This window comes from Bos grunniens, chromosome X (genome assembly GCF_055505025.1).
Source record: "Bos grunniens cultivar Pamir isolate PY7600 chromosome X, Bosgru_T2T1.0, whole genome shotgun sequence".
NCBI classification, from domain to species: domain Eukaryota; kingdom Metazoa; phylum Chordata; class Mammalia; order Artiodactyla; family Bovidae; genus Bos; species Bos grunniens.
Window position 1 is genome coordinate 66,267,160 of NC_141194.1, and position 23,195 is coordinate 66,290,354.

The 23,195-nt window shown below is 39.1% G+C and overlaps 1 long non-coding RNA gene across 10 annotated transcripts in view; it reads left to right on the top strand.

Moving 5' to 3' along the window:
* LOC147340636 (uncharacterized) overlaps positions 1 to 23,195 on the top strand; it is a 193,752-nt gene that overhangs the window by 140,622 nt on the left and 29,935 nt on the right. For 2 of the 10 annotated variants that reach the window (XR_015159532.1, XR_015159536.1), the window contains one exon: positions 22,552 to 22,719. The exons of 2 other annotated variants lie outside the window; for them this stretch is intronic. This is a non-coding gene — a long non-coding RNA (uncharacterized LOC147340636). Of the gene's footprint in view, positions 1 to 2,270; positions 2,369 to 2,636; positions 2,786 to 22,547; positions 22,720 to 23,195 lie in introns of those variants that run through there. 6 more of the 10 variants (XR_015159531.1, XR_015159535.1, XR_015159533.1 and 3 more) reach the window with 5 other exon arrangements.

Below are 23,195 nucleotides of genomic sequence, written 5' to 3' on the forward strand. Positions count from 1 at the left end.
CACAATTTCCATTTTCCCCCATCTATTTGCCATCAAGTGATGGGACCAGATGTCATGATTTTAGTTTTCTGAATGTTGAGTTTTAAGCCAACTTTTCACTCTCCTCTTTGATTTTCATCAAGAGGCTCTTTAGTTCCTTTTTGTTTTCTGCCATTAGGGTGGTGTCATCTGCCTATCTGAGGTTGTTGATATTTCTCTCAGCAATCTTGATTCCAGCTTGTGCTTCATTCAGCCCAGCATGTCCCATGAAGTACTCTGCATATAAATTAAATAAGCAGGATGACAATATACAGCCTTGACATACTGCTTTCCAAATTTTGAACCAGTCCCTTGTTCTATGTCCAGTTCTCACTGTTGCTTCTTGACCTGCATACAGGTTTCTCAGGAGGCAGGTCAGGTGGTCTGGTATTCCCATCTCTTGAAGAATTGTCCACAGTTTATTTTGATCCACACAGTCAAAGGCTTTAGCAGTGTCTACCTGTCCATCTCAAATTCCCTGACTGTTCCTTCCTCCCCTGCCACCCATAGCAGTTTAGAGCTTTAAAATGAAACTGCTAGAGGGAGGGGATGGGGCCATGACACCTTATTTGAAAACACATGTTATAATGTCTGCATTCAAACACTACAAAACCTTGCCAGCAGACACATATAGGAAGAAAATGATGGCTATATGGACTTTAGAATCTCATTAAGTAGACCGATCTTCCAAAGTGCTCACTGCCACTTTCTGTGGGTTGATCTTCTATAGCCTACAAAGTGGTAAGGGAAAACAGCCCTCCTTGGGGAAGAGAAAGTTGCAGGCAGACTCTTGTGCTCCCTTAAAATGACCTCTGTGTTCTCAAAGTCATTAAATTCATGTTTGTTAGCTATAATAACTTGGGGATGAGGTGTGACCAGTGTGGCACAACTTTTCAACCTCTCCAGAGCCTCCATCCTTCTCAGCCTCGAGGTTCAATTCTTATTGCCCTCATTAAGGTTATAAAGTGGCCAGAATAAAAAACAATTAAAAAAAAAAAGAAATAAAACCTAGAAATGTAAAGTGTACTTCATTTCTATGGCAAAAAGTGTGAAATGAAAGTAAGAGAGGAAGGGGGAGAGTGTTAGGAGAGGAAGTTGCCTGATAAGGCTGGGACTTGTAGGGTCTGTAGAAAGTTCTATAGATGTCTGTGTATAGTTATTGGTAGGGCTAGTGGGAAGGGAACGGTATTCAAACCTAGAATGTGTTTTCTTCCCTGCTTTCTCATTTCCTTTCTGCCCTTTGAGCTTCCTTCCCTCTACTCCCACTCCTGTCCCTACTTCCTTCTTGAGCCTAGGGCCAGTTCGGGATCTCCATTAAGGATCCCTGATACATTCATGGAGTGGGGGAAGAAAAGCTGAAAGATTCACTCAGGAGGTTTTCCCACTGTTTTTTATTTGTTCTGAAAAAGAGCACCCTCTGGAAGGGGATGGAAGGAAGTCCTGGGAATCTGATCTTGCTCCTTCTTAGGGACTACAAGAAGGAGAAAAGCTTTCAAAGTATATGGGTAGGAACTGGATGTAGAGTGAGAAATGAAATATTTCTTGCCATAACAGTAAACAAGGATGTCACAGTCTCCAGCAAATGCAGCCACGACAGATGGTGAGCCTGGTGAGTCCTGAGGGAACTCAGGAAGGAAAAAATACCTGCCATCTAGCAGCAATCAGACTGCAGCCACTTGCTACAGTGAGCCCTGAGGAAACTCAGGATGTGTAAACACAGGATTCAGGCTCCAGATAGGTGATGTGCATATCAAAGGAATGGTTTCCATGAGCCCAGACAAGCATCTTTCCATATATAGAACAGCACTAAATTTCTTGGTGATTTAGTTGCTAAGTTGTGTCCAACTCTTGTGACCCCATGGACTGTAGCCTGCCAGGCTCCTCTGTCCATGAGATTCTCCAGGCAAGAATATTGGAGTGGGTTGCCATTTCCTTCTCCAGGGGATCTTCCTGACCCAATAATCGAACCTGAGTCTCCTGCTTTGCAGGCAGATTCTTTACTGACTGAGCTACAAGCTATGAGGGAAGCCCTTTGGTGTATCTGGTTTTCTTTAATAATGTTTTGATGTTCAGACTACCTGCCCTTTGTTGCAAAATTTCCATATAACCTGACTCCACCCCTTGCCTCTTCAGAGCAGTTTCTCAGAGCTGTCTGAAAATTGGTCTCTCAGACTGCAGTCCTCATTTTGCCCTAAATAGAATTCTTATGTTGTGCAAAATTTTATTTTCAACCATTATGGCAACCAACGAAGTGACCCAGAGTGGATTTCCCTTTCACCTGAACTCCACAAGGAACCAAAGCCTTGGTACCAGCCCTCTTCCACCTCCTTGGGGATTCCAGACAAACTGAGTAAGTCTTCCCTGGTTCTCAGATCCCTTGTATTGTTTGGTGATCCTGAGTTTTATTGGGCAGTGTATAGCAGGTACTTGTTCCCTCCAAGTTGAAAGATACTGGAAGCCAAGTTGAGAGATACCAGGGAATGCTTGCCCAGGTACTGGGCAAGATACTGGGAGTGAGGGCTGGTTGAAAGACAGCAGTGTTTGGCTCCATTGTAGGAGACTAAGTGGTCTTGGCTGAGTGGTTAGATAAACTGATCTGATGCTTTCCCTTAATTCAGCTGCCTTAATAGAAATTGTGGGGATAAAAGTGAAGACAATTACGATGGTGTGATCACTCACCTAGAGCCAGACCTCCTGGAATGTGAAGTCAAGTGGGCCTTAGGAAGCATCACTACAAACAAAGCTATTGGAGGTGATGGAATTCCAGGTGAGCTATTTCAAATCCTAAAAGATGATGCTGTGAAAGTGCTGCACTCAATATGCCAGCAAATTTGGAAAACTCAGCAGTGGCCACAGGACTGGAAAAGGTCAGTTTTCATTCCAATCCCAAAGAAAGGCAATGCCAAAGAATGCTCAAACTACCGCACAATTGCACTCACCTCACATGCTAGTAAAGTAATGTTCAAAATTCTTCAAGCAAGGCTTCAACAGTATGTGAACCATGAACTTCGAGATGTTCAAGCTGGTTTTAGAAAAGGCAGAGGAACCAGAGATCAAATTAGCAACATTTGTTGGATCATGGAAAAAGCAAGAGAGTTCCAGAAAAACATCTGTTTCTGCTTTATTGACTGTGCCAAAGCCTTTGACTGTGTGGATCACAAGAAACTGTGGAAAATTCTGAAAGAGATGGGAATACCAGACCACCTGACCTGCCTCCTGAGAAATCTGTATGCAGGTCAAGAAGCAACAATAAGAACCGGACATGGAACAATAGACTGGTTCCAAATGGGAAAAGAGTACGTCAAGGCTGTATAATGTCATCCTGCTTATTTAACTAATATGGAGAGTATGTCATGAGAAATGCTAGGCTGGATGAAGCACAAGTTGAAATCAAGATTTCTGGGAGAAATATCAATAAGCTCAGATACGCAGATGACACTACCCTTATGGCAAAAAAATGAAGAAGAACTAAAGAGCCCCTTGATGAAATTGAAAGAGGAGAGTGAAAAAGTTGGCTTAAAACTCAACATTCAGAGAACTAAGATCATCTGGTCCCATCACTTCATGGCAAATAGATGGGGAAACAGTGGAAACAGTGACAGACTTTATTTTTGGGGGCTCCAGAACCACTGCAGATGGTGACTGCAGCCATGACATTAAAAGACACTTGATCCTTGGAAGAAAAGTTATGACCAACCTAGACAGCATATTAAAATGCAGAGGCATTACTTTGCCAGCAAAGGTCCTAGTCAAGGCTATGGTTTTTCCAGTAGTCATGTGTGGATATGAGAGTTGGACTATAAAGAAGGCTGAGTGCTGAAGAATTGATATTTTTGAACTGTGGTGTTGGAGAAGACTCTTGAGAGTCCCTTGGACTGCAAGGAGATCCAACCAGTCTATCCTAAAGGAAAGCAGCCCCAAATATTCATTGGAAGGACTGATGCTGAAGCTGAAACTCCAATATTTTGGCCTCCTGATGTGAAGAACTGACTCATTTGGAAAGACCCTGATGGTAGGAAAGATTGCAGGTGGGAGGAGAAGGGGATGACAGAGGATGAGATGGTTGGATGGCATCACTGACTCAATGGACATGAGTTAGTAGGTTCCGGGAGTTGGTGATGGACAGGGAAGCTGGGCGTGCTGGAGTCCATGGGGTAGCAAAGAATCGGACATGATTGAGTGACTGAACTGAACTGAACTGAAAAGTGAACATGTTACATGAAAGCTTTGCTTTGAAGCAAAGGGGCAAGACTCCTCCTGGCTGGTTATAGCTTTCTCAGATAATTGAGAAATTTACAGGAGTGGTGGAGGAGAGTCCTCATAATGTGCAGTGGTCCCCTATGGAAACCCACTCATTAAATAAAACACTTGCTTGCCAGGAATCTAAAATAAGAATTGGCTATTTAGCGATCCAAGAAACTGGATCTGCTAAAGGGAGAAAACTAAGACACATAAGAAAGCTGAAACAATGCTGGGATGATGCCTTGGAGGAGTTAAGCTCACAGGAGCACATTGGCCCACCACACAACTTCATTTGTATAGTTTATCCCTGACGAATTCAAGTAAAATAGGAAATAAAATCTCTCAAGTGGAGAAACAAGGAGCATTAGAAAATCAACCTCTGACTAACACTTCAGCCAGATTCATGTACAATATGTACGGAGCTCATACTTGCAAGTACCTAGTTATTTGGGGAAAATATACTAAAGGAGATCTCAACTTAAAATGGCCAAGTCGGGATTCTTTTGATATTTCAAAATTGATATTTTTGCACACACAATTAGAAAAAGCTAGCCATAAGATCAAATAGACTAAATGGAATGCTTATTTTGATTGGTATTTAGAAGCATCGAAAAGCGGAAATGGTAGGGTTCTTTGCAGGAAACCAACAAGAAATTGCTTTAAACTATATGAGGACTAAAAAAGGTCACTAGCACTGATTGTCCTCTGCTTCTCCTATGTATCCTCTTCTATCTGAATTACCTGGCTCTGATGCTATCTTTTTCTCTTCCAACTCCTTTGCCTCCTGCTGCTCCCTTCCCCAGCAAGGGAAGATTAAAAAAAAAAAAAGCAGAAGTGATTATATCTCCCTTTAAGGTGAAACCTATTACAGGGAGAGGTCAACTGTCCTTGGTGCTTAAATACACACCCTGGACCCCAGCAGAACTTAGAGTCTTGGCTAAAGAATTTTCTCCATCTGAGTCAAAATCCATTGGGATTTGCTAAGAATTTTGAATTAACTATCCAGACCTACAAACGCAGGTTTTTAGATCAGTATCAATCAGTATTTACTCATTTGGAAATTAAAGGATATTTTGCCCTAAAAATGAGGGAGCTCATTTATTACATACACAGTTAAGGTTAAAAAGCTGGCTTGGTAAAAATATCATTTCAGAATTCTGACTTTAAACAAAGGCCTTCTAAAGGGGAACTTGCATTTCTCAGTGTCTTTGAGATGTAAATTACTTTCCTAGGACTTTCTTTGTACGTGTGCATTTGTATGTACATGTTTTGAAAACTTGACCTCTGTCACCCTATTTATGAAAGTAAACTCTCCAGAGTTTGCTTAGGTTACATCCTCCTCCACTGTCTTATGAAGAAACCTCTTGCGTCTTAGTGGTTTGAATCACTATGGTATATATATATATATATATATATATATATATATATATATATATATATATTATATATAATGGTTTTATTAATGGCCAAATATTGGCAACACTAACAAATCAGTGAATCTAGAGCACTCTCATTATAAACAGCTGTTTTATTGGTACCTATAAAAACAAAAATCAAATTACAAGTTGAAAAAATATATCTAATGATTAACCTAATAAATTCTTTAGTTTAAAACAAGAAAAACTGGCTTGGAAAGCTTCCTTTGAGGTCTTTGCTTCCCCTCAGTGGGTCTTACAGATGCTAATAAGAGTATTAGAATAGTTAATGTTAACAGGAAAAACTTGTAAGGAAAGTCTAGATACTATTTCCAACAAGGTAGAATTTTTTTCTTTTTTAAATTTATTTTAATTGGAGGTTCATTATAATATTGTGGTGGTTTTTGACATACATTCACATGAATCAGCCATGGGTGTACTTGTGTCCCCCATCCTGACCCTCCCTCCCACATCCCTTCCCATCCCATCCCTCAGGGTCATTCCAGTGCACCACCCTGAGCACCCTGTCTCATGCATCAAACCTGGACTGGTGATCTCTTTCACATATGATAATATACATGTTTCAATGCTATTTTCTCAAATCATCCCACCCTCGCCTTCTCCCACAGAGTTCAAAAGTCTGTTCTTTATATCTGTGTCTCTTTTGCTGTCTTACATATAGAGTCATCGTTAACATCTTTCTAAATTCCATATATATGCGTTAATATACTGTATTGGTGTTTTTCTTCCTGACTTACCTTGCTCTGTATAATAGGCTCCAGTTTCATCTACCTCATTAGAATTGATTCAAATGCATTCTTTTTAATAGCTGAGTAATATTCTATTGTGTATATGTACCACAGCTTTCTTATACATTCATCTGCCGATGGACATCTAGGTTGTTTCCATGTCCTGGCTATTGTAAAGAGTGCTGCTATGAACATTGGGGTACACGTGTCCAAGGTAGAAGTTCTGGATGCTTGGGGCTGGTGCACTGGGACGGCCCAGAGGGATGGTATGGGGAGGGAGGAGGGAGGAGGGTTCGGGATGGGGAACACATGTATACCTGTGGCGGATTCATTTTGATATTTGGCAAAACTAATACAATTATGTAAAGTTTAAAAATAAAATAAAATTAGAAAAAAAATTATCTCAAGTGAATAATGAAATCTTTAGATGGTTATTTAAAATGGGACAAACAAAATGGACATTTATGTCATTAAAACAGAAGGTTTTAATATTACTACACTGCTGCTGCTGCTAAGTCACTTCAGTCATGTCTAACTCTTTGCGACCCCATAGACAGCAGCCCACCAGACTTCCCCGCCCCTGGGATTCTCCAGGCAAGAACACTGGAGTGGGTTGCCATTACTACACTACTTAAATGGGCCAAAAGTGACTCCCTACTTGTCCCTAGCATTGAAAGCTAGACAAGAGCATTCTATTTATCCCAGTTTTAAAATATTTAAGAGGCTAAAAAAATTTACACTGAGATGCCTGACCAGCAATTATTTGAGGCAACACTTAGGCCAAAGAGCCTGAATTCCTTGGCTCAACACCCCTGCGGGGATCCTGGGGCCTTTTATATAAAAGTGGATAAAATGGGCAGGAAATGAAATAAAGAAGAAAAAAGAAGTCCTAAAACTCCTCCTGTAAGAGCAAAGCTTGTTGATATTATCCTCAGTCAGTTCAGTTCAGTTCAGTCGCTCAGTCGTGTCCGACTCTGCAACCCCATGAATCGCAGCACGCCAGGCCTCCCTGTCCATCACCAACTCCCGGAGTTCACTCAAACTCACGTCTATCAAGTCGGGGATGCCATCCAGCCATCTCATCCTCTATCGTCCCCTTTTCCTCCTGCCCCCAATCCCTCCCAGCATCAGAGTCTTTTCCAATGAGTCAACTCTTCGCATGAGGTGGCCAAAGTACTGGAGTTTCAGCTTTAGCATCATTCCTTCCAAAGAAATCCCAGGGCTGATCTCCTTCAGAATGGACTGGTTGGATCTCCTTGCAGTCCAAGGGACTCTCAAGAGTCTTCTCCAACACCACAGTTCAAAAGCACCAATTCTTCGGCACTCAGCTTTCTTCACAGTCCAACTCTCACATCTATACATGACCACTGGAAAAAGCATAGCTAATGAAGAGTAAAGTCAATGATATAAAAGTTGACAATTGAGATGAAAGTGTATAACATTGGTATATTTGAATGTACCTTAAATAAGATGATTATATCTCTTTTGTTTAATTATATTGTGGAATAGGCATGTTTCACTGGGGAATTTGTCCCCTGTGTGGTATTATAAACAAAGCATATAAATCTGCACCTTAGTAAATATTAAAGAAAAACAATAGGGTTACTTGAGCCATACTAATAAATAAAAACTGTAAACTAACATTCAAGGGCTAATACAAATAAAAATAGTGATTTTGTTGTGGGTTTAATTTATAAACTCAGAAAGAAGGTCTTTGCTGAATGCCTTATATAAACCTTTGAGGGCATGTGTCAACTAAATGCACAGCATAAAAGTTGTGAGTTAAATTTTATTTGGAGCAAAATGAGGACTGCAGCCTGGGATACAGCACCTCTGATAGCTCTAAGAAACTGTTCCAAAGAGCCAGGGAGGAAAGATCAGTATATATGTGATTTTGGTAAAGGGAGAATACATGCAATTAAGCACATACTTTTCCAGAAGGTTTCTACCAGTCTCATGAAGCTTTCGCTAGTCATGAGGAATAGTCATCTCCATGAAGGATTTTAGTGCTTTTCTATATATGTGGAGATACAAGAATTGGGTTCATAAAATCAGTTCCTGAAAATATCTAACTGAAACTCTGTCCTGCCAGTTTTTCCTTGAACACAAAGTACCTCATTTCTACTCTACACAATTAACTCCTTTCAAGGGGCATTGAAGATCAGCAGCTATAGCAGCATATGATTTAATCCTTTTAGAGGCAGATGGCAAGTACCCATGGCAAGTGCCAATTTGTAGTGGACAGGGCCCCTTCTTGGTCCTAAATTTGACCATACTTTGGGAGACATTTCATGACCATTTCAATCTTATGGTCCTAGGAAATCTCATTCCTATGTTTGGCGAAGGTTTCACTGATAGTCTCCTCATTATGCTATTACTGGACTAGGTCTTATCAACAGTAATCAAAGGGTTCTGGGCCAACCTGTTTTACTCAGTTTGTTATGGTCCAGGGAAAATTCCTTCTTATTGTATCCATATCTAGAGTTATACTATTACAATCACTGATCTAATATAAAACTATTTTTGTAGGAGGCTCTGTCACACATTTGGTAATATAAGAAACAACAATCTTATAAAACTGGCAAAGTATAAATAACATAGCTAGCAGTATTATTAAAGTCATAAGTAAGAATTAAGCCAAGAACTTCCATTAGGTGTTATTTAGTTGCTCATTCGTGTCTGTTTGCAACCCCTTGGTCTACTGTACGCCATGCTTCCCTGTCCTTCACTATCTCCCAGAGTTTGCTCAAACTCTTGTCCATTGAATCGGTGATGTCATCCAACCATCTCATCCTCTATCTTCCCCTTCTCTTCCTGCCTTCAATCTTTCCCAGCATCAGGGTCTTTTCCAGTGAGTTGGCTCTTCACATCAGGTGGCCAAGTGTAGCCCAGTATATACTCAGATCATCTAACTTTGTCTGTTCTGTACCAATCTTTATCTTTCAGGGAACTTATACATTGGCATTGTTTATAAGGATCCCAGCCCAATTTTCCAATGTTACTAGGCTGGTTATCCTTAGTATAATTTGATTGTTCCCAGATAAAGGAGGGCCTTAAAACTTAAATGACCACAGCTTGGTGTTAACCACATAAATCCATCACATAATTGTGGGAAGTTTTATTCTTTGGCTAAATTTTTGCTTGTTGCTCTGACTGAGCTTGAGTAACTTAGAGGAAAAATCATATTTATGGCCAGGGTCAAAGCAGGTATGTATTACATACAGGTAGTTGGCCAGAACCCAGCAATTAGATTGATTTTTTAAAATTAGCATATGATTGTGTCCATGATAGAAAACATATGCAAAAGTCCAAGAAGTCAAGAAAACAGTATAAACTAAACGATCATATGAATCAGGTCCAGCATCTTGGGTAAACAATTTTCTGATGTTGTCTTCTTCTTGGCCTGTTTTAAATGTCGTTTCCTTTGAGCATTGTTTTAAGGTGAGTTTGAGGTCACCAGTCTGGTGCAGGGGCATATAGAAGTGGCAATTAATCCAAGGGTCAATTTCCCTTGTTTCACTGTGCATGAGCTAGTTAAGAGTACATGATAAAAAGTCCTTCTGTCCAGGTTGGAGGTAATCCTTTATTTTTTTTTTTTTTGGTAATCCTTTAAATTGTGTCTTTTCCAGTATACATAATCCCTGCTTGCAGGTCTTGGGGCATCTTATCTTCATCCAGAGATTACTGAGATAAGCCTCAGAAACAAAACTTAGAGTGTCCTTTAAATAATTTAATTAACTTAAAGCATAACATCAAAGAACTCTCTGTGAAATGAGTCAGTAAATACAGACCTCCATTAGTGTAACTGGTATTTAATGTTCATTGAAACATTATCTTTTTCTCTCTAAAATTTCTCTCATTTCTACCAAATATATCCAAATTAAAACTAAATTATGGCAAATAAAAAAATCTGGTTTCAGTAAACTTGGCCTGATAATAATTTATATAACTATAATTGATCAAATAGGCTTTTTGCTTTGCTGAAACTTATAAAAATCATATTTATTTATTTTTTAAATTATTTGGCTGTAATGGGTCTTAGTTGCAGCCCGTAGTATCTTTGATATTCATTTGGACATGCAGAATCTTTAGGTGTGGCATGTGAACCCTTGCAGCATGTGGGATCTAGTTCTTTGACCAGGGATTGAACTTGGGTCCCCTGCATTGGGAGCGCAGTCTTAACCTCTGGACCACCAGGGAAGTCCCTATTTGTTTATTTTTAATTGGAGGATAATTGGTTTACAATATTGTGTTGATTTCTTCCATATAGCAAAATGAATCAGCCATAGGTATACATGTGTCCCCTCCCCCTTGAACCTCCCTCCCTCTTATACGTCTTATACCATCCCAACCCTCTGGGTTGTCACACAGCACCCATCTGAGCTCCCAGTGATATATAGCAGCATCCCACTAGCTATCTAAATGATGCTAAAGCTGAAACTCCAGTACTTTGGCCACCTCATGCGAAGAGTTGACTCATTGGAAAAGACTCTGATGCTGGGAGGGATTGGGAGCAAGAGGAGAAGGGGACGACAGAGGATGAGATGGCTGGATGGCATCACTGACTCGATGGATGTGAGTCTCAGTGAACTCTGGGAGTTGGTGGTGGACAGGGAGGCCTGACGTGCTGCGATTCATGGGGTCGCAAAGAGTCGGACACGACTGAGCGATTGATCTGATCTGATCTGATCTGATATATGTTTCACTCCTACTCTTTCAATTCATCCCACCCTTTCCTTCCGCTGCTATGTCCACTAGTCTACATCTGCATCACGTTTGCTACCCTGCAGATAGGTTCATTAGTATCTTGTTTCTAGATTGCATATGTATGCATTAATATACCAAATTAGTTTTTCTCTTTTTTAAAATTTTAATTGAAGACTAATTACTTTACAATATTGTAGTGGTTTTTGCCATACATTCACATGAATCAGCCATGAGCTCCAGTTTCATTCACTTTATTAGACCTCATTCAAATGAGTTCTTTTTAAAAAATTAATTTATTTTAATTGGAGGCTAATTACTTTACAATATTGTAAAGTTGTTTGCCATACATTCACATGAATCAGCCATGAGTGTACATGTTTCCCCCATCCTGAACCCCCTTCCCACCTCCCTCCCCAACCCATCCCTCAGGGTTGTCCCAGTGCACTGGCCCTGAGCACCCTGTCTCATGCATCGAACCTGGACTGGTGATCTCTTTCACATATGATAATATACATGTTTCAATGCTATTCTCTCAAATCATCCCACCCTCGCCTTCTCCCACAGAGTCCAAAAGTCTGTTCTTTACACCTGTGTCTCTTTTGCTGTCTCACATATAGGGTCATCATTACCATCTTTCTAAATTCCATATATGTGTGTTATTATACTGTATTGGTGTTTTTCTTTCTGACTTCACTCTGTGTAATAGGTTCCAGTTTTATCTACCTCATTAGAACTGATTCAAATGCATTCTTTTTAATAGCAGAGTAATATTCCATTGTGTATATGTACCACAGCTTTCTTATCCATTCATCTGCTGATGGACATCTAGGTTGCTTCTATGTGCTAGCTATTGTAAAGAGTGCTGCGATGAACATTGGGGTACACATGTCTCTTTCAATTTTGGTTTCCTTGGTGTGTATGCCCAGCAGTGGGATTGCTGGGTCGTATGTATGCCCTAATTTTTATGATGTCTTTTCTTCTACTAACCCTGGGGTTCTTAATTTCTTCTTTTTCTAGTTGCTTTAGGTGTAAAGTTATTTGATTTTTCTCTTGTTTCTTGAGGTAAGCTTGTATTGCTATGAACCTTCCCCTTAGCACTGCTTTTACTGAATCCAATAGGTTTTGGGTTGTCATGTTTTCATTTTCATTTGTTTCTATGCATATTTTTATTTCTGTTTTGATTTCTTCTCTGATTTATTGGTTATTCAGAAGCGTGTTGTTTAGCCTCCATATGTTTGTATTTTTAATAGTTTTTTCCCCATAGTTGACATCTAATCTTACCACATTGTGATCAGAAAAGATGCCTGAAATGCTTTCAATCTTTTTGAATTTACCAAGGCTAGATCTGTGGCCCAGGATCCTGGAGAATGTTTTGTGTGCACTTGAGCAAAAAGGTGAAATTCATTGTTTTGGGGTGAAGTTTCCTATAGATATCAATTAGGTCTAACTGGTCCATTATATCATTCAATGTTTGTGTTTCCTTGCTAATTTTCTGTTTGGTTGATCTATCCATAGGTGTCAGTGGGGTATTAAAGTCTCCCACTATTATTGTGGTAGTGTTAATTTCCCCTTTCATACTTGTTAGCATTTGCCTTACATGTTGCAGTGCTCCTATGTTGGGTGCATATATATTTATAATTGTTATATCTTCTTCTTGGATGGATCCTTTGACCATTATGTAGTGTCCTTGTCTCTTTTCTTGGCCTTTATTTCAAAGTCTATTTTATCTGATATGAATATTGCTACTCCTGCTTTCTTTTGGTCTCCATTTGCATGAAATATCTTTTTCCAGCCCTTCACTTTCAGTCTGTATGTGTCCCTTGGTTTGAGGTGGGTCTCTTGTAGACAACATATATAGGGGTCTTGTTTTTGTATCTATTCAGCCAGTCTTTGTCTTTTGGTTGGAGCATTCAAACCATTTACATTTAAGGTAATTATTGATAAGTATCTTTTGGTTTCAGCATTCAAACCATTTACATTTAAGGTAATTATTGATAAGTATGATCCTGTTGCCATTTACTTTGTTGTTTTGGGTTTGAGCTTATAAACCTTTTCTGTGTTTTCTGTCTAGAGAAGATCCTTTAGCATTTGTTGAAGAGCTGGTTTGGTGGTGTTGAATTCTCTCAGCTTTTGCTTGTCTGTAAACCTTTTGATTTCTCATTCATATTTGAATGAGATCCTTGCTGGGTATAGTAATCTGGGTTATAGGTTTTTCTCTTTCATCACTTCAAGTAGGTCCTGCCATTCCCTTCTGGCCTGAAGAGTTCCTATTGAAAGATCAGCTGTTATCCTTATGGGGATCCCCTTGTGTGTTATTTGTTGCTTTTCCCTTGCTGCTTTTACTAGTTGCTCTTTGTGTTTGATCTTTGTTAATTTGATTAATATGTGTCTTGGGGTGTTTTGCCTTGGGTTTATCCTGTTTGGGACCCTCTGGGTTTCTTGGACTTGGGTGGCTATTTCCTTCCCCATATTAGGGAAGTTTTCAACTATTATCTCCTCAAATATTTTCTCATGCCCTTTCTTTTTGTCTTCTTTTTCTGGGACTCCTATGATTCGAATGTTGGGGCGTTTGACATTGTCCCATAGGTCTCTGAGGTTGTCCTCATTTCTTTTAATTCTTTTTTCTTTTTTCCTCTCTGCTTCATTCATTTCCACCATTCTATCTTCCACCTCACTTATCCTATCTTCTGCCTCAGTTATCCTACTGTTGGTTCCCTCCATAGTGCTTTTAATCTCATTTATTTCATTATTCATTATTGATTGACTATTTTTTATTTCCTCTAGGTCCTTGTTAAACATTTCTTGCATCTTCTCAATCCTTGTCTCTATAGTCTATTTATCTGTAACTCCATTTTGTTTTCAAGATTTTGGATCATCTTTACTATCATTATTCTGAATTCTTTTTCAGATAGACTCCCTATCTTCTCTTGTTTGGTTTGGTGTGCATTTATCATGTTCCTTTATCTGCTGAATATTTCTCTGCCTTTTCATTTTGTTTAGATTGCTATGCTTTGGGTGGCCTTTCTGTAGGCTGGAAGTTTGTGGTTCTTCTTTATTGTGGACCTTGATCCCTGTGGGTGGGGTTGAATTATTGGCTTGTCAAGGTTTCCTGGTTGGTGGATCTTGTGTCTATGTTCTGGTGGGTGGAGCTGGATCTCTTTGGAGTGCAGTGAAGTGTCAAGCTATGAGTTTTGGCGTGTCTGTGGGTTTGGTGTGACTTTGGGCCGCCTGTATTTTAATGCTTAGGGCTGTGTTCCTGCATTGCTGGAGAATTAGCATCATATGTCTTGCTCTGGAACTTGTTGGCTCTTGGGTGGAGCTTGGTTTCAGTGTAGGTATGAAGGCTTTTGGATGAGCTCTTGTCTATTAATGTTCCCTGGTACCAGGAGTTCTCTAGTGTTCTCATGTTTTGGAGTTAAGCCTCCTGCCTCTGGATTTCAGTCTTATTCTTACAGAAGGCTCAAGCCTTCTCCATTCATACAGCACAGATGATAAAACATCTAGGTTAATGGTGAAAAGATTCTCCACAGTGAGGGACACCCATAGAGGTTCACAGAGTTATATGGAGAAGAGAAGAGGGAGGAGGGAGATAGAGGTGACCAGGAGGAGAAGAGGAGCAGTCAAAAGGGGAGAGACCAATCTAGCCAGTAATCAGTTCCCTAAGTGTTCTCCAAAGCCTGGAACACCCAGAGAGATTCACAGAGTTAAGTAGAGAAGAGAAAGGGGATGGAGGAGGTAGAGGTGAGCTGGAGGAAAAAAGGGAGAGTCAAAAGGGGAGAGCAATCAAGCCAGTCATCACACCCCTAAGTGAAAATGGATTTTGAAGATTAAATTCTTAAAGGTACAAAATTGATAACAAATACCAAAAAGCAAAGATTAGAAATATGGAGTAGAGGTTAGACTCTCCAAAATACAATATTAAAAATATACAACCAAATCAATCAAAAATTATATAAAAAAATAGGGACTTCCCTGGTGGTCCAGTGGCTAAGACTCCAAGATCCCAATGCAGCGGGCCTATGTTCAATCCTTGGTAAGGGAATTAAATCCCACATGCTGCAACTAAAGACCTGGTGCAGTCAAATAAATGAATATTTTAAAAGAAAAGTTTTATATATATATGAAATTTGCTTTAAAATAGGGTATTTGTTTTGTAGGGTAGTATTAGGTTATAAAACTGAAAATTAAAGGAGCAGTAAAGAACTTAAAAAAATTAAAAGATGATAATATTAAAAATATATCTAGAGTTTCTCTGAAGCTGTTGTGGGCAGTGGGGTCAGTTCAGTTTCAGATAATTCCTTGTTCCAGCTTGTACTTTTTCTCAAGGTCTGTAGGCCCCTTCCAGTGCTTAGTCAATATTGTCTACAGGGTTTTGATCTGTTGTACTTGTCACCTCCAGAGTGGTTCCCTCTTCTCTGTATATTTCAGCTTCCTCTGTTTGCAAGTCTCTTCAGTGTCTAATTTCCACCCAGACACAAGGGGGCAAAGGTGGTCACTTATTTAGGCTCACTTGTTCAGTTGTGTTGTGGGGTGGGAGGAACACTGCAAACAACTATCACTGGTGTGTGTAGGGAGTGCTCACAGTGTATAGACCACACTGGGTTTGCCCCAGCTCATGGTGGCATGTGCTTTCTAGGTCTATACTGCTTAGGCTCCAGGTTGCTGTGCAGGGATACTGTCCAAAGCAGGCCCTACTGTTCGTGCACTTCCAACGTCTAAGCTATTCAGATTCAGGTTCTCAGGTACTCTGCAAGGGCACAGATTCGGTTGAGCCTGTGTTTTTTTCCCTTCTTAGGTTTGAGCAGCTGAGGCAACCAGGTGCTTGGTGAGCACACTGTCCCAGGTGGGCTGTGCATCTTAATCACCTTCCCAGTCCTGGCCTCTTGGTTTCCCAGGTGTGCCTTGGGAGGACCATCTCAGTTGCGCTGTGTGTCTCCTCTCGGGAGCTAATCTCAGGCTGCGACCCTCGTGGCAGATGTCAACCATTCAGGATCCCAGAAAGACATGGTTAGCAACTGGGAGCCTCCTCACAGTTTGGTGGAGGATGCCAGTCTCTGGGGCTGAGATTGCCCCTTGCCTTGCCGCTCTGGCTGTCACATGCCTGCCTCCCTGCCTCCAGCAGGGGGGAGGGGCCTGTACGCAAATGGCTAGCTCTTCTTTGGCATCCATTCAATCCTTTGTTCTGGGTGGGCCAGTCTTCATGATAGGTTAGAGCCTTTTGTGAGAAAGTCCTCTTTTTTTTTTTTCCTCTCTGGCTATCCCACAGTTTGGGTTGCTATCTCACATTAACTCCCTCAGATTGTCCTCAGGGCATTCAGGCCTGGTCCTTACCCTAAGCATGCAGCCCACGCCTCCCTGTCCAGCCCCCACTCACTGCTGGTGGACGCAAGCGTCTGGGCTACTTCTCTGCTGGGGTTGTGGTTAGGCGTGTATTCTGTGTTTTGTTGTTTTTTCCTCCAGTTTTGTTGCCCCCTGAATTCAAAAACTACCCACAGAGGCTCTGGTGAGAGGGTTTCCTGCTGTTTGGAAATTTTCTTCATGACTACCTCCCCAGGACCAGTCTCCTTCCCTAACTCTTTTGTCTCTCTTTTTGTCTTTTATATTTTGTCCTACCTCCTTTTGAAGAGAAGGGGCTGCCTTTCTGGGTGCCTGGTGTCCTCTGCCAGTGTTCAGAAGTTGTTTTGTGGAAGTTGCTCAGCATTCAAACAATCTTTTGATGATTTTGTGGGGGAGACAGTGGTCTCCCCGTCCTATTCCTCTGCCATCTTGGGACTGCACCCCTCTGTTTTTCTGACTTCACTCTGTATAATATGATCTAGGTTCATCCACCTCATTACAACTGAGTCAAATGTGTTCCTTTTTATGGCTGAGAAATATTCCATTGTGTTTAGGTACCACAATTTCTTTATCAATTCATCTGTCGATGGACATCTAGGTTGCTTCCATGTCCTAGCTATTGTAAATACTCTTGCAATGAATATTGGGGTACATGTGTCTTTTTCAACACTGGTTTTCTCAGTGGATATATCCATTACTGGAATTGCTGGGTCATAGGATAGTTTTCAGCTTCTTTGGTGGCTCAGATGGTAAAGAATTTGCCTTCAATGCAGGAGAACCGGATTCAATCCCAAAGTCAGAAAGATCTCCTGGAGAAGGGAATGGCCACCAATTCCTGTATTCTTGCTTGGAGAATTCCGTATTCTTCCCTGGCAGTCTACAGTCCATGGGGTCATAAAGAGTCAGACATGACTGAGCAATATTTTCACTTCATGGTAGTGTTATTCATTCTTTTTAAAAGAATCTCTATACTGCTCTTAATAGTGACTGTATCAATTTGCATTCCCACCAACAGTGCAAGAGGGTTTCCTTTTCTCCACACCCTCTTGGGATTTATTGTTTATGGATTTTGGGGGGATGGCCATTGTGACCAGTGTAAGGTGATACCTGATTTTAGTTTTTATTTGCATTTCTGGAATAATGAACAATGTTGAGCATCATTTCATGTGTTTATTAGCCATCTATATGTCTTTGGAGATATGTCTGTTTAGGTCTTCTTTAAGTTTAATTATGTCCCATTTGTTTATTTTTGTTTTTATTTCCATAACTCTGTGAGGTAGGTCATAGAGGATCTTACTGTGATTTATGTCAAAGAGTGTTCTGCCTATGTTTTCCTCTTAAGAGTTTTATAGTTTCTGGTCTTATATGTAGGTCTTTAATCCAGTTTGAATTTATTTTTGTATATGGTGTTAGTAAGTGTTCTAATTTCATTTTTTTACATGGCTCTGTCCAGTTTTCCCAGCATTATTTATTGAAGAGACTATCTTTTCTCCACTGTGTATTTTTGCCTCCTTTGTCAAAGATATGGTGCCCATAGGTGTGTGGGTTATCTCTGGGCTTTATCTCTTGTTCCATTGGTTTATATTTCTGTTTTTGTGCCAGTACCATACTGTCTTGATGACTGTAGCCTTGTAGTATAGTCTGAAGTCAGGAAGGTTGGTTCCTCCAGATCCATTCTTCTTAAAATTGCTTTGGCACATCGAGTCTTTTGTATTTACATACAAATTGTGCAATTTTTTGTTTTAGTTCTGTGAAAAATATCTTTGATAATTTGATAGAGATTGCATTGGATCTGTAGATTGCTTTGAATAGTATAGTCATTTTCACAATATAGATTCTTCCACTCCACGAACATGGTATATCTCTCGAACTGTTTTTGCTGTCTTTGATTTCTTTCATTAGTTTCGTATAGTTTTCTGCATACAAGTCTTTTGTCTCTTTAGGTAAGTTTATTCCTAGGTATTTTATTGTTTTTGTTGCAATGGTGAATGGGATTGTTTCCTTAATTTATCCTTCTGATTTTTCATTTTTAGTGTATAGGGATGCAAGGGATTTCTGCATATTAATTTTATATCCTGTAACTTTGCTATATTCATTGATTAGCTCTAGTAATTTTCTGATGGCATCTTAGGTAGAATATCATGTCATTTGCAAACAGTGAGAGTTTTACATCTTCTTTTCCAATCTGGATTCCTTATTATTTCTTTTTCTTCTCTGATTGCTGTAGCTAGGACTTCCAAAACTATGTTGAATAATAGTGGTAAGTGTGGGCACCATTGCCTTGTTCCTGATCTTGAAGAAATGCTTTCAGTTTTTCACTGTTGAGAGTAATGTTTGCTGTAAGTTTATCATCTATGGTCTTCATTATTTTGAGGTATGTTCTTTCTATACCTACTTTCTGGAGAGATTTTTTTTTTTTTATGTCATAAATGAGAGTAAAAATTTTGTCAAAAGCTTTCTCTGCATCTATTGAGATGGTCATATGATTTTATCTCTCAGTTTGCTAATATTGTGTATCACATTGATTGATTTGCATATATTGAAGAATCCTTATATCCCTGGGATAAAGCTCAGTTGATCATGATGTATGATTCTTTAAATATATTGTTGGATTCTGTTTGCTAGAATTTTGAGGTTATTTGCATCTATGTTCATTAGTGCTATTTGCTGTAATTTTCTTTGTTTGTGGCATCTTTTTAAGCAGAATTGAAACATTTATCTTTTCTGTCTATCTGCTCCATCCAGAGATTGTAAAATGTTAGGTTTTCAGCAGCTTTATCAGATAAATCAGGAAGGCTACCTCACTAACAAGTACAGAAATCATAAGGTATTTGGGGGACCTTGTAAAGAGAGGAATTCACCTAGATCTCTTAGGCGAAATTACTGCAGATGGTGACTGCAGGCATGAAATTAAAAGATGCTTGCTCCTTGGAAGAGAAGCTATGCCCAACCTAGACAGCGTATTAAAGAGAAGAGACATTACTTTGCCAACAAAGGTCCATCTAGTCAAAGCTATGGTTTTTCCAGTGATCATGTATGGATGTGAGATTTGGACTATAAAGAAAGCTGAGTGCCAAATAATTGATGCTTTTGAACTGTGGTGTTGGAGAAGACCCTTGAGAGTCCCTTGGACTGCAAGGAGATCCAACCAGTCCTTCCTAAAGGAAATCAGTCCTGAATATTCATTGGAAGGACTGATGCTAAAGCTGAAGCTCCAATACTTTGGCCTCCTGACGCGAAGAACTGACTCATTAGTAAAGACACTGATGCTGGGAATGATTGAAGGCAGGAGGAAAAGGGGATGACAGAGGATGAGATGGTTGGATGGCATCACCAACTCAATGGACATGAGTTTGAACAGGCTCCAGGAGTTGGTGATGGACAGGGAAGCCTAGCATGCTGCAGTCCATGGGGTCGCAAACAGTTGGACACGACTGAGCAACTGAACTGAACTGATAATTAGTTTGAGGGGACGGTTTTCCTTATACCTGGAAAATACAGACTCAAACCAGTAACTTTTCAGACAGAAACCATAAAAATAGTAACCATTTTCACCAGTTCACTGAGTTCTTTTGTTAACTCTTTTTGTTAGCAGTTTATGAATGTCATTAAGATTCTTTAATTTCTTGCCCAGTTTAGTATAATGGTCTGAAAGTTAGAAACTTGTATTTTAACAAAGATTCTTTCTGTATATCTTCTTGAAGAGAAAGCATTTTGCAAAGGCATTAGAGTGAAACTGCAAGTGTCTATAATGACAAAAGACTTACGAAGGCACGTTTAAATCTGATTACAATACAACTGACAAAGAAGCTTGGTTACTGCTATGACAAAGAACACTTTAAGATAACAACTAGAATTATGACTATCATTTTACCAGAACATATCACATTTTTGGGAATTCCATATGATTTCTCAATTATTTATATTATTAATATTTACCATACAATATAACTTAAGAATATTTATTACTCATTTGATAATACTTCCCATGTAATTTAACATACCAAATTAATCTAATTAGCTTAATATTTCTCTTTGGGATATTTCAGGGGCCCTTTGAAACATCCTGAAATTAGACAGAAGTCAAAGGACTTCATTAAATTTTGATTTAGTAAATTTTATCAATAACACTCATTCAGATAGGATCATAGGTCACTGTGAAACAATATTTATTCACTTAGTTGAAGTTGCAATAAAAGATTTCGAAGTCTAATACAGAGCAGATCATTTAAAAGTAAGGAACTTAAAATCTGTTATCAAAGGTAGTTTATCATCTTAGGAAAACTTGTACTATACACAAAACTCTTTTTTCAGGGTCTGCTTTCCACAAAGCTTTCTCTCTTTCTGTAGCCATCACTTAATTTGCCCATCCAGTAACAAACACCTATAAGTCAAACCTACTACCTTTTTCCTTAATAAAATGCAATTCCATTCCTCAGACCTTCTTTACTAAAAAAATGCATCCCACTTTTCTTATGCAACCATGAACTGTCCTTTATATCAGCACTGTAGATTGGTGAACACAAATACTTGTGATAATTTCTAAAAATACTTGCTTTCTTATAGAGAACATTTCAGGATGGTACCTAACATATTCATTAATAGTGCAAAATATCTTTAACTTATCTGTGAGAGGAAGCCAGTGCTCAGTAATTAATGTTTCAGTATCTTATTTTATTTGGGAGTGACCTACCTATTCAATAACTTCCATCATTTAATTTTGCACAACCCTAGATTTTCAAGTTACCAAAATCTGAAGAGATTTAAACATAATTATTCTTAACAGATTTTATCTAAAAGTCCTTATCTCATTTACATTTCTTTTCTTAAAAGTTTCTTCACATTGAGTTACTTTCCTTGCTTACAAATTTCCAACAGATATAATAAGATCTTATTCGGCTTATATTAAACCTAGCCACAATAAAAGTATTATACTTAATGTTGATACTATAAGTGCTTACTTTTCTTTAGACCAATTAAATCAGAGCTTATTACAAATAAACCTTAGCAATACTATCCAAAGACGTATACTGAGACATACATATGTCCAGCCAGACACGACAAGATATCCAGCTTCATCCTCTAGGCTTAGTCATGAATCAGATATCACAGTATAAAACTCACTAGTTTATAAATAGCAGTTGGAATTTTAAAAAAAATTTAAGGCTTCATACTCCTTTTTCCCGCTTCAGTTTCAGAAATTAAAGATAATCTACATAAGATGTGATTCTGAGATGTGTCTATCATGAGATACGTCTACATAAGATGTGATCCTCAAGGCACAGGAAACAAAAATCAGGTTCTTTATATAGGACTTATCCCTTCAGAACTTATTTTCTTTCAAGCAAACTTTCTCTGTGGGTTGGAATGAAACTGGTTGGAAGTCAGTTAACCTTCTACTGGTATTGTGTACTTAATTGGCACAATTGAAGGTTCTTCATTTTCATAGATACACCCTTTTATTTCTTTTAATGATTCTGAAAACTTGATCAGCCAGCGTAAAAAATGTTTGTGTGTAACTTGGACCAACCTACATTGTCTAATTATTAGAGTAGTCAAATCCAGATCTAAGCCTTCTAAAAAGGCAGAATTAAGTAAAGGATCATTTTGATGGTTAAAGAATGACTCAGGTGTCAAGCCAGAATATTGCTTAGAAGTTTATTTTTTTTCAAACCCTTCCTAACAATCCAGAATTGATTCATTCGATCTTTGCTTGCACTGTTGAATCTCTGTCCACTCTACAGTTTTAGGAAAAAGCTCTGGGATAAATTTGAATTATTTTTGAGCTAATTCCTTACATTCATTTTGAGCCTGTGTTTCCAAATCCATTAAGGGATGTTTCCATCCTGCTTCCTCTATTCATTCCCTTGCTTTGCTTTCAGAAACTAACAGCTGTAATGATTAATACAGATCTGAAAATTTGGGCTTGTAGGACTGGATGGTTAACCCGAATTCCTTAGCAAATCCCAATGGATCCTGACTTGGATCAGGAAATTCCTTAGCTAAAGCTTTAAGTTCTCCTTAAGGGAGCTATAATTACTTCTGATTTTTTTTTTTTTTTAATCCTTCTTTGCTTGAGCAAGGGAAGCAGCAGGACATGGAGGCATTGGATAATTTGGAAGAGATAGCATCTGGCCAGTTAATTCAGATAGAAGAGGATACTCCGGGGGAGCAGAGGGAGAGACAGTAACAGAGTACCAGCAGCCTTTTTTGTTCTGATACAGTTTCAAGAGAAGTTTCTACATACCAAAGTAAGTATTTCATTCAGTCTGCTTGATATTATGGCCAGCTTGTTTAACCATGTATATCAATTTTGGAATATCAAAAGAACCCCAATTTGGCCATTTTAAGTTGAGAGCTCCCCAGTTAACTATGTACTTGCAAGTATGAGCTCTGTACGTATTATACATGAATCTGGCTGGAGTGTTAGTCAGAGGTTGGCTTTCTGAAGCTCCTCATTTCTGTTTTTGAGAGACTCTATTTCCCATTGTTTGTTGAATTTGTCAGGGATAAAATTCACTGCTGAAATTGTGTGATGGGCCTATGTGTTTCTCGTGAGCTTAATTCTTACAAGCATCACCCCAGACTCATTTCAGCTCTTCTTATATGTCTCGGTTTCTTTCTTTAGCAGTTTAAGGCCACCATGAGTGCTCAGATTGCTGAATGGCCAATTCTTATTAATGACCCCTGGTGAGCAAGTGTTTTAATTAATGAGTGAGTTTCCCTA